Genomic DNA, 10450 nt, shown 5'->3' with positions numbered 1-10450 from the left:
GGGCGTTATTGCTGTTCTGCACTGAGCCAGTGTGACAGGCGTTATTGCTATTCTGCACTGAGCCAGTGTGACAGGCGTTATTGGTGTTCTGCACTGAGCGAGTGTGTCGGGCGTATTGGTTTTCTGCATTGGGATGGACTGAAGGTTTCACTGTAGAGTACCCATTCTTCAGCTGTGTTCCTTCCATGGCCTGTGCGTTTTTCTCCTTTTGGTTTTAGTGGGGGAGACTGGTAATACTCAGAAAACTATAATTAGTATTCGGTTATCTATCTCTTAAATGAAGGCTGATTTCCACGGGAGAGACCGTAGTCAGGAAATAGCCTGAAGCTTGATTTCATATGAATGAACACTACTGAAATTAAGATTGGACCTAAGCATTCCATCATTGTGATCTTATAATGGGATTCAACTGCACAGGAAATTATTGTTACTTTAATGTGCAGAAGCCAGGAGATGAGAGTTCTCAGTCTGTAACACACACACACACACACACACTTAATTCCAGTTTGGAAAGCTTTGCGTTTTGAGTCCAGTAAATGCTGGTTCTGCAGACAACTCCTACCCTGGGTAGACATTTCTTAACATCAGGACAAAGGTTAGTAAGTGCATGGGACAGTGCTCAGTGTCATCAATGATCAAGAACTCCATTTAAAGCCATTAGAATGACTACTATAAAAAGAAAGCAATAGCCAGTGCTGGGGGGCAGCAGAGGAAAGGCAATCTTAACTCATGCAACTGTTACAGAGTCCAAATGTGTATAAAGATCTGGGGAGAGGTCTGGAATGAAGAAACCAATAAGGAAATACAGAGAGTGGGTTCACAGGCCTCACAGTAGTCTAAAGACAGTGTACAGGGAGGGACCGTAAGAGGGGATCGAAACTAGACTTGGGTGAGGAGAAAAGCCAGTGAAATGTTGAATTCTGAAAAAGGAAAGTTTTCAAAGAGGAGGGCATTCCACTGTTAATAGTATATACAACATGACGGCTGAGAAGGGAGCATTTGAGTTAGCCATACACAGACTATTTGGGGTCTTTTAAAGAACAGTTGTAGGGACAATAATTTGGGAAATTCTGAAAAGGGATGCTGTAGAGTAGAAGAGAAATGGGGCTCTACCTGGAGACTCAGGTGAGATCAAGCGCATGGAGTCTGAGAGCAAGTAAGGCTGGGTCCGTGGGGCTACGGTGGAGCTGGAGAACTGACAGTGCTGGAAAGTGTGGATGAGCTGGAGCTAATGCACAAAGGCTCAGGTTAGCCTGAGGCAGTGGTATTCTACCTATGGGTCCTGATAGGGGTGGCACATCAGAAATCCTGTGTATCAGGTATTTACATTTTTCATGATTCATAGCAGTAGGGAAATTACAGTTATGAAGCAGCAACAAAAATACTTTTATTTTTGGGGTCACCACAACATGAGGAACTGTATTAAAGGGCTGCAGCGTTAGGAAGGTTGAGAAGCACGGGTCTAAGGTAATAGCTGAGAACTCTCCAGAAACATAGGTGGGAGCAGGTGGTGCTCAGCTGTTAGAAGTGGTGGTGCAGACTTCTGAATGTACTCTTTTTATCAGTTGATGTTCTCCTGGGGAAATACAAAGGAATGCCATCAACTTCCAGTTAGGATAAAGGAGGCTCGGAAATTTGAACGGAAAGGACAGGATATAATTAGAAGACAATGTCAATAGACTTAGAAATGTAGTGTGTGGAGGGGGCGCTAGGAAGATGACTCTGAGGTTAAGAGCATTGACTGCTCTTCCAGAGGCCCTGAGTTCAATCCCCAGCAACCACATGGTGGCTCACAACCATCTGTAATGGGATCTGATGCCCTCTTCTGGTGTGTCTGAAGACAGCTACAGTGTACTTATATAAAATAAATAAATAGATAAGTAAATAAATAAATAAATCTCTTTTTAAAAGAAATGTAGCAGGTATTCTTGGATTTAGTGGGCGTTTACTTGGATTCTTGGAACAAATTTAAATGCAAGTCTAGTCTGATTGTGTGTTTTCTCCACGGTGTGTTGAGCTGCATAGGTTCAAGTGTGCAGCTGGTGGGTGGAGCCAGGAAGACGGCAAGCAAGAGGAAGGACTTCTGTGAGGGAAACGCCATATGGATTTCTTACGGAATTTAAGGCAGCCAGGAAGGGATGGAAAGAGATGGTAGCATCAACCAAACTGGAGGTGACAGTGCTTTAGAAGAATGTGGGATCTGGAGTCCTGGGTAAACATTTGGGAGCAGGAAACAACTACCATCTTCACTGGGATGATAACATCAACTGCAGGAGTTACAGCCTCTCCATAATAACTAGAATTGCCCAGGTGGTCTGAGAAGAAATTAGCTGTACCACTTTAAGAATGAACTTGCTTGTATAATTTTGCCCACATATCTGGGCTATGCATGTCCTCTATTAAACATTTAACATCTCAGAAGCTTCTTGTTATTTTCTTCTCTACCATTTCCACATGACTTGTGAAGCTTTAAAAAATGTTTTTGCTACATTCATTTATACAAAAATATTATTGAGATAACCTTTAGTATAGCATATTAAATGGAAGATGTTTTTTGGAATGTTTGTCTTTTGACATTTATAAACAACATAACGCTTTCATAAAATCATTTGGGAATTTAGTTGTCACTTGTTAAAACTCTGCTGCTTTTCTTTGCTCATCATAATATACATTATAGTTGTTTTCCTGAGACATTAGTCCATTCCCCAAATACATTGAGCCACTGTCCTTAAGAACATAGCTATGCAAAACGGTGAGAGGAACTGATAATTACGTGTCAATTTTAGACAGCCACTAGGTGGTGCTGTTACCCTATTATTTAGTTGTGAGTAAAACCCTAGAAAATTTGAATGAAATACATTGATTTATTATCATGCATGAATTTATTGATGTAATTTATTGTGAATAATGACACGAAAGTACAAGCATTCCTAATGGCATTGCCAACCTGCCCATGAACTTTGTTTTATATAATAATGAGTGAGTTTAGAAAATGACGAGTTTTAAAAATCTTGATTTTATTATAAAGCAACAACTACACACCATAGCCTACACATAAAACTAAAACACAACAGGCCTTTCTTTTGTAAGATTTTATTTTATTTTTAATGTATATGAGTGTGTTTGCATGTGGGTTTGTGTATATGAGTGTAGAGGTCAGAAGAGAGCTTCAGATTCACTGGAGGTAGAGCTACAGAAGAGAGCTTCAGATTCACTGGAGGTAGAGCTACAGGTAGCTGTGAACTGCCTGAAAAGGTTGTTGGGTCCCCTGTAAGAGCAGCAAGCACTCCTGAGCTCTATGTATTAGACTGGTTTACAGGCTGTGGTCCAGCTAATCCATCAATGGCTGTCTACCAATGGAAGGTCCAGGCATCCAGTAGTTGTTCGGTACATGACTTTGGGTGTGTCAGCTGGTCTCCAGTATATGCCAGAATCCCAAAGTAGGCTCTACTGCTGGTGGAAGAGAGGATTTACTAGGGAGAGTGAAAGCAGGCGGAGAAAGAGAGAGCAAGCTTCCTTTATGCCCTTTATATAAACTATCAGCAGAAGGCGTGGCCCCAGATTAGAGGTGGATCTTCCCACCTCAAAGGATCTGGATTAAAGCTATATCTTCCTGCCTCAAAGATTTGGACTGGAAGTGTGTCTTCTCACTTCAAACAATTTAATTAAAAAATTCTTCACACATGTGTGCAGCCAGGATTTTAGCTAATTCCAGACGTAGTCAAATTGATAACCAAGAATAGCCTTCACACATACATGTTAAGTGGACAAGTAGCAGTTTTAATCCATCTGATGCTGTCTGAAGCATTGTTAATTCATTGTTAATGTGAAGTATATCTAAAGGGACAACTACTAAAGTGATGTTTCTGCCTGGTCCACCAGAGGGCGAAGAGGCACCCTATTCATCTTACCATGCCAGTGCTGTTTGTATGTTGCATGCTCAAGTCAGTGATGCTGGTTCAAACGCAAAGGCCAGTATGAGAAATGACAAATGTTTCCATGTGGCATGCATAAGGAAAGTAGGACCTTACGTTATAGCACAACTGACAGTGCTCGACTTTGCCCAAATCTTTACTGTATATCTGCCAAAAGTTTCCACTGGGGAATGCCTCCCCAACCCCCGATTTTATAATGGAAGTAATTTCACAGAAATGGCCAACCTTGGCCCTGATTCATATTATACAATATTTATAATTAGAACAGATGATCACTGTTTTGAATTAGAAAATTAAATTTCATTTCCTTTCTTGTCAGAAACCAAGGATTATAATAATTTTACTAATTGTATTTCTTAAATTGAATCTATCTATCTATCTATCTATCTACCTACCTACCTATCTATCTATCTTATAAAATGTGGTCTGCTGTATCCCAAGTAGCTTGAACTTACCAAGTAACTGAGATTGACTTGAACATTTGAACATCTGTTCTTTCTCCTCTATCTCCCAAGTACTAGAATAACAGACACTAACAACCATGTGTCTTCCTGCTGTCTGTTTCATGCTGGGCATCAAACAAAAGGCTTCATACACACTAGGCAAGCATTCTACTGTCTGAGCTACATCTCCAGTCCCTAGAGAATCCTAATATTCCTCTTTATTAACGTAAGAGAAAGACTTTGAGTGGTCTTCAATTATATGAGTTTTAGTAAGTTCTTGTCTTAGAAAATTTACAGAGAAGCAAGTAGAATTAGAACCAGCATTGGAGACAATGCATGTATTTTTGTATTTCTCTAGTTTAAAACTCTCTTTTATCTGTATGCAAGTTTATGTAAGCAAGTAGTAAAGAATATAAATCAGGAAGCTCCTGAAAATTCAGATCTCAAATTTGATAAAAATGAGTAAGAATTAAGAAAAATACATAATTCTTTTTAGGTACTAAACAAAACAGAGCTATCTATATAAGAACTCAGGTTGAAGGAGATGGCAAGTACCTGCCTGTGAAGGTTACTTACTGTGCCTCACGGTTGTAAGGGTAGATTGCAACTAATTCTTGCTGAGGACTCTCTTGCTCCTTCTAAGATTCATAAGAGGATGGAGAGACGGCTCAGGTGTTAAGAGAGTGCTTGGGTTCAATCATGAGGACCAGAGTTCAAAGCCCAATACTCATATAACAACCAAGCATCCTTCAAATGCCCATAACTGTCTCGGAGAGATGCAATGCCCTAGAAAGGGTTTTCTGAACACACAAGTGTGCATACTTACACATACACATACATGTAATATGAATACATATATGTAATATGAATCTTTAAAAAATAGTATGAGATTTGCAAAATTATTGTCTTCATTCTATAGGGGATTAGGCTGAGTCATTGAGGTTAAAAGTGAGACTCGCATGTGGGTGGCCTGGCTCACAGCCCACAGTCCTCATGGATGCTGGGTATAAAGGCAGAGAAATGTTTACTATGTGATAAATTAGAACTTACGTGCTTAACTTTGCTACTTTGAGCCTTGGAAAGTTATCTTTCTTTTTCCAAGCCCCATTTCTCATTTATAGAGGGAAACAGGGAGACTTTTGTGATTTTAAGAAATGTATGGTAAATACCGTTACTGGAAAGGCAGACATGCTTGCTTGGTCTTACACTTTATTTTGATAACTTTATTATGAATTATTTTACTTAAAGAGTGTAGATCTTAATATGGCAACTGAATAAGAATTTCCAGTCCAGGCCCCAGGGAGTGGGGAGGTCTGGTGGGGTGGAGGGTTGGGGGTTGGGTGGGAACATCCTAGTGGAGACCAGGGGTGGGGCATGGTGTGGAAGGGAGGAGGTATGGGATGTGGAACAGTCAGAGGGTGGGCCAGGATGGGGATAAAGTCTGGAGTGTAAAAAATGATTAAATAAAATTAAAAAATAAAAAGAACCCCTAGTTCAATTTGTTATCATCACATTGAACACTTCTGTTAAATTAAGCAGTCCACAAACAGGGGCATCTGTCAGAAGCACTCTCAAAGCAGCTTGACATTCTGAGCTCAAGATCTGCTTCAGTAAAGCCGCACATCAAGGCTTTGCTAGACGTCCCTGAACATCTCTTTATGCTACAGTCACGTGCCATCTCCAGGAACCCTCACCATTCCTTAGGCCCTAGAATCTGAACACTGGCAAGAGCCATTTTCCAGTCACCGCTGGGCACTGGTGATCTTGTGTGACTGGAAACCTCGGTAAATGACTTGTTCTTTGAAGACTTGCAATTTAGAGCAGGGCGTCATGATAGTCTATGCTGATTGCCAACTTTACAGGCTCTCAATCGACTCCAGAGACAAACCCCTGGACATGCTTATGAGGGAGTTTCTAGACTGGTTTGACTGAGGAGGGAGATCAGTCTTTTGATGTAGGTGCCATCATTCCAAGGGCCTGGATCTCAGACTGAAAAGGGGGAAGTGAGTGAGCTACAGCTTTCATTTCTCTGCTTCCTGCCGGAATGTACCACGAGGCCTGTAGCATATAATTATTAAAAAACAACCCACACTACTGTCAGCTAGGCACTGACGGTCTTGGTCTGTTCCCAGCCTGGTACACAGTCTGAGACCATGTGTTTCTTCTTGTCAACACCTCTCCCACAAACACCAGCTCAGCCTCTCCAGAGCTCCGAGATAACTCTCTCTTCCCGTTCCAAAGCCTGGCCGAATTCCGCCCCCGGCTAAATTCTTTCCCTCTGGCCCACCTGAGTCACCTCGAATGGAAAACACCAGACAATCTTAGTTTAGAATCAACAGAGGACACAACCGGTGGGCATGGGAATCTATCATCCTAAACAATCAACTAGTCTAAGTGAGAAATCTTCCAATGGCGGAATCCCCATTCTACACTTGTACTGCTTAAGCTCCCGCCTCGCTACCCAAAAGGCACATTCCCTCCTCCTGCAGCTCTCTTCCTCTCTCAGACCCGGAAGGCCCGCCTCCCTGCCCAGCGATTGGCTTCTTGTCATCTTTATTATCCAATCAATTAATTAAGCGAAAATTCGGCTGCAGTGGCCAGTTTGCTAGTGCTCTTGCTGCCTTGCTCTCCCCAGCTTAAGAGGCTTTACCACGAGCCCAAAATAATCCTTTATTTCGTTTTGTCAGGAATTTTGTCAGGAATTTGCAAGGAGAAACGTAACTAACAGAACATCTTATCCCCAAATTCTTCTACAGCTTGACTCATGGATTGAATAGTGTTTGCTAGGCAAAACTTGTAAGTCAGACTGGAAATCCTTGTTATCTATGGACTACAGTAGTGTTCCCTGATTTAACTGAAACATTTTCAAGTGTGCAGCCAATATGTCTTCAAAGACCACAGGGGAGTCTTTGAATCCATGAAGGAACATAGCCTGCAGTGTTGAAGAGTGCTTTCTGATTTAGGGTCTGCCCATTTGAAGGCAAAAAGTAACTGTGACTGGCCATCAGGGGGAATGCAAAAGCCTCTTGTATTAAGGACAGTGAACCATTTTCATTGTGCTGCTAATTCAAAAGAGTGAAGGGATTTGGAACCGGATGGGAGATTGTCCCGGGCAATTTTACTAATAGCTCATAGGTATTGAACAAAATGATATTCCTTAGAAATAAGCCTTAAAAAAAAAACAGGCAGAATAGGAACATTTTAAAGGAGACAGGCATGGCTGAATCAAATTGCTTTTTAGAAATGTGTGGAACATGTTTTGGATTTGCTCAAGTGCCTCCAGCCTCCAAAAGCCCTGCTTTGCTTAGGGGAAAGTTGGTATACCCTGTTTTAAATGACTTTCGAGAACACAGTGTTGTAGCTCTTCCTGGAGTGCCCTGGCTCATGTATGTGAATTGACAGTTTGGCGGTTTCAGGGTTCACAGCTGCAGATAAAGGGTCTGTTCAGGCGGTGCTTTTACCTGCAGAGTAAAATAGTGCATAGCAAATCTCTCCCTAGTGATGGAACATTCATTACAAACATAAGCCGAATCAGGTGGATATTGCCCAGTGGCTGTTGGAAGCCAGCCTTTGGGGCTTTCCTGATCTCCTGTAACAGGCACAGTTCATAAAATCCTTTCATCATCATCATTAAAACTGACTTTGTAGCTCCAGTGTCAACCTGGAGGCTTAAGGGTGTGTTCCCCACTCTTGGTTGCATCCAGGGATCCTGTGGGAAAAATAATGATTGGAGATGAAAGATTATGGAGTCCCTGGGCATCCTTGGTCCTCTGCAGAGTTGTCATTAACTGGGGCCAGCTGGTGCAGTTGCTGTTTGTCAAGCCAGTTATTTTTTTTAAATGGAGGCTTATTTATTAATTATATGTATATGTGCCACATCCTGTATGCCTTGGTCCTGGAAACCTGACTGAGCTAATGAGAGAATGAAGAAAAGACAGACACTCAGACACACATGGCTGTGTACACTCTGGTGAAAACAGTACCATCTATGCTGACACAGGACCAAGCTTCTTACATACAACATGAAGAGGGGTTAGCTAGTCTTGCTAGGTCTTTGTAGGGGAGCAGTCTCAGGTTCCACTCATCAGGGGTAGAAGAAGCTGCAGTTGCTACTTTTTTCATGCATTGGACAATCAGTCACAAACACTTATATTTGGACCAGAAGAAGGCTTGGCATATCCCTGATCCTTACCTGGAGGAAGACTTGGCAAATCCTCTGTGGAATTCATTGGTCCTCGTCAATAATACACATTCACTCAGGACTTTGGTGGATCCCCACGAATATGTATACGTGTATGTCTGTGTGTATATACATATGAGTGGTGTTTCCTGTGGACATCAGAGGTGTTGGAATTCCAGGCTCCGACTTCAGTAGTGAGCTACCAGATAGGGGTGATGGGACCTGAACTTGGGTCCTTTGCAAGAACAGCAAGTGTTCTTAACTGTCTCCAGCCCTATCAAATGGGATGTTTTGATTTGAGAGTTTGGGGCAAATCTTTCCCACAGCCTATTCTTACAACAGTCCAGAGCCTCCGCCCTTTGCAGACAAGGTTTGGGTTTCATATTACCAACCTTGGATATTTTGGATAAAGATGGTGAGTTGCTCAGCCTTTTAATGTCCATCAGTTGAGAAGGATTCATATCCACAGACTCAATTCTCTGTAGTTCTCAATGTCTGGTGCATGTTGCTACTCAGAACTCCGCTGCAGACGCAGAAGGAAGGGAGTGTTCAGTGATGATCGCAGGGGACACATCTCCTGTCCCCATCTTACTTACACTCCAATTCTTTCTCTGTTCAAACCTAGACCTCATGTCAGCAACCCTAAAGATGAACTTGGATAATGCACCTTCGTCTGTCCCACTTGCCAGCGTGCCCACACTGAAGAAATCTCTACAACTTACCATTCCTACAGTCCCTTTAACTGATATACTGGGATGGGTAGTAGAGCTGAGACTATGGGTACCACAGGGGCCAGTGTTTTGCTTTAAAATCTCTAATAACGGTTGAAACTTAAAAGAAAATAAATTTTAGGGTCAGAATGCTGTTCCGAAAAAGAAGATGAAGATGAGTCTTCTGTGGTCCAACTGTGTAAGCCATGCATAACTTCGCTTAAGAGCAGAGTCAGCTTGCTCTTGTAGTTGTTGATTGAACAGAAGACTGTTGGGAATTGGTTCTAATGTTTTGTCTTAATTTGACTCTCAAAGGTGGCGCTTTCAGACCTGAGGGTCCCTTACCCCAGCTGGCTTTGATTGGTAATTGCTGTACAGTCCATGGCTGGGCAGGGAGACAGAGGCAGGACCTTAGGCAAAGGACCAGGGGAGAGAGAGGAGAGAAAGGGAACTGCCAAGACAGGGAAGCAGAAAGATGAAGCTTACAGGCCCGCCGGCATTTAAGCGTCTGGGCAAGTGGCCCCAGTTGGGTCTGGGGTAGCAGAGATGAAATATAGATTTTAAAAGATGTTAACACAGGAATACTGAAGGGTAGTGTTTGCTAGCTGTGGGGAGGTTTACAAGTGACCAACCATTGAGCTAGTCAAGGCATGTCAAAATTAACTGGCATGTGTGTGTCTTTCATTCGTGAATCCAGAGAGCTCTTGGGCAGGTGCAGCACACACGAAGGACCCACGGGAAGCTAAAGCAACTTAACTAATTCACTGTTACAGAAGACTTTTGTCAGCAGAGATGTAGACCGGCCATTTTCCTTTACTTAAGGTATTTCTCAAGAAACTTAATGTTGAGAGTGTTTAATGTAAAATCCATCATGAGCTTGGTGTGCTTGAAAATCTATCTTCTCAATTTAGTCTACTGTGGTATAAAATGTGGAAAACACATTCTTTCAACAATCTTAGGGACTTTAGGCCACGGTGAGCATTTATTAGTAAAATCTGCTTTACTTCCTTTGAACGGTACTGTTTGTAAATATGATGGCTCATATTATTCATCAGCTTGGTTGAGACACAGAATGTTCAGATCACTGGTTAGCTATTGTCTCTGGGTGTGGCTGGCTGAGTGCTGAGATTAGCACTAATACCAGTAAGCTGAGAAAGTCCAATTCATGTGGAAGAAGGTTGA

This window comes from Grammomys surdaster, unplaced genomic scaffold, assembly GCF_004785775.1.
Source record: "Grammomys surdaster isolate TR1022 unplaced genomic scaffold, NIH_TR_1.0 126531, whole genome shotgun sequence".
NCBI classification, from domain to species: Eukaryota; Metazoa; Chordata; class Mammalia; order Rodentia; family Muridae; genus Grammomys; species Grammomys surdaster.
The sequence above is the reverse complement of the archived record's forward strand: the minus strand, read 5'-3'. Positions refer to the sequence as shown.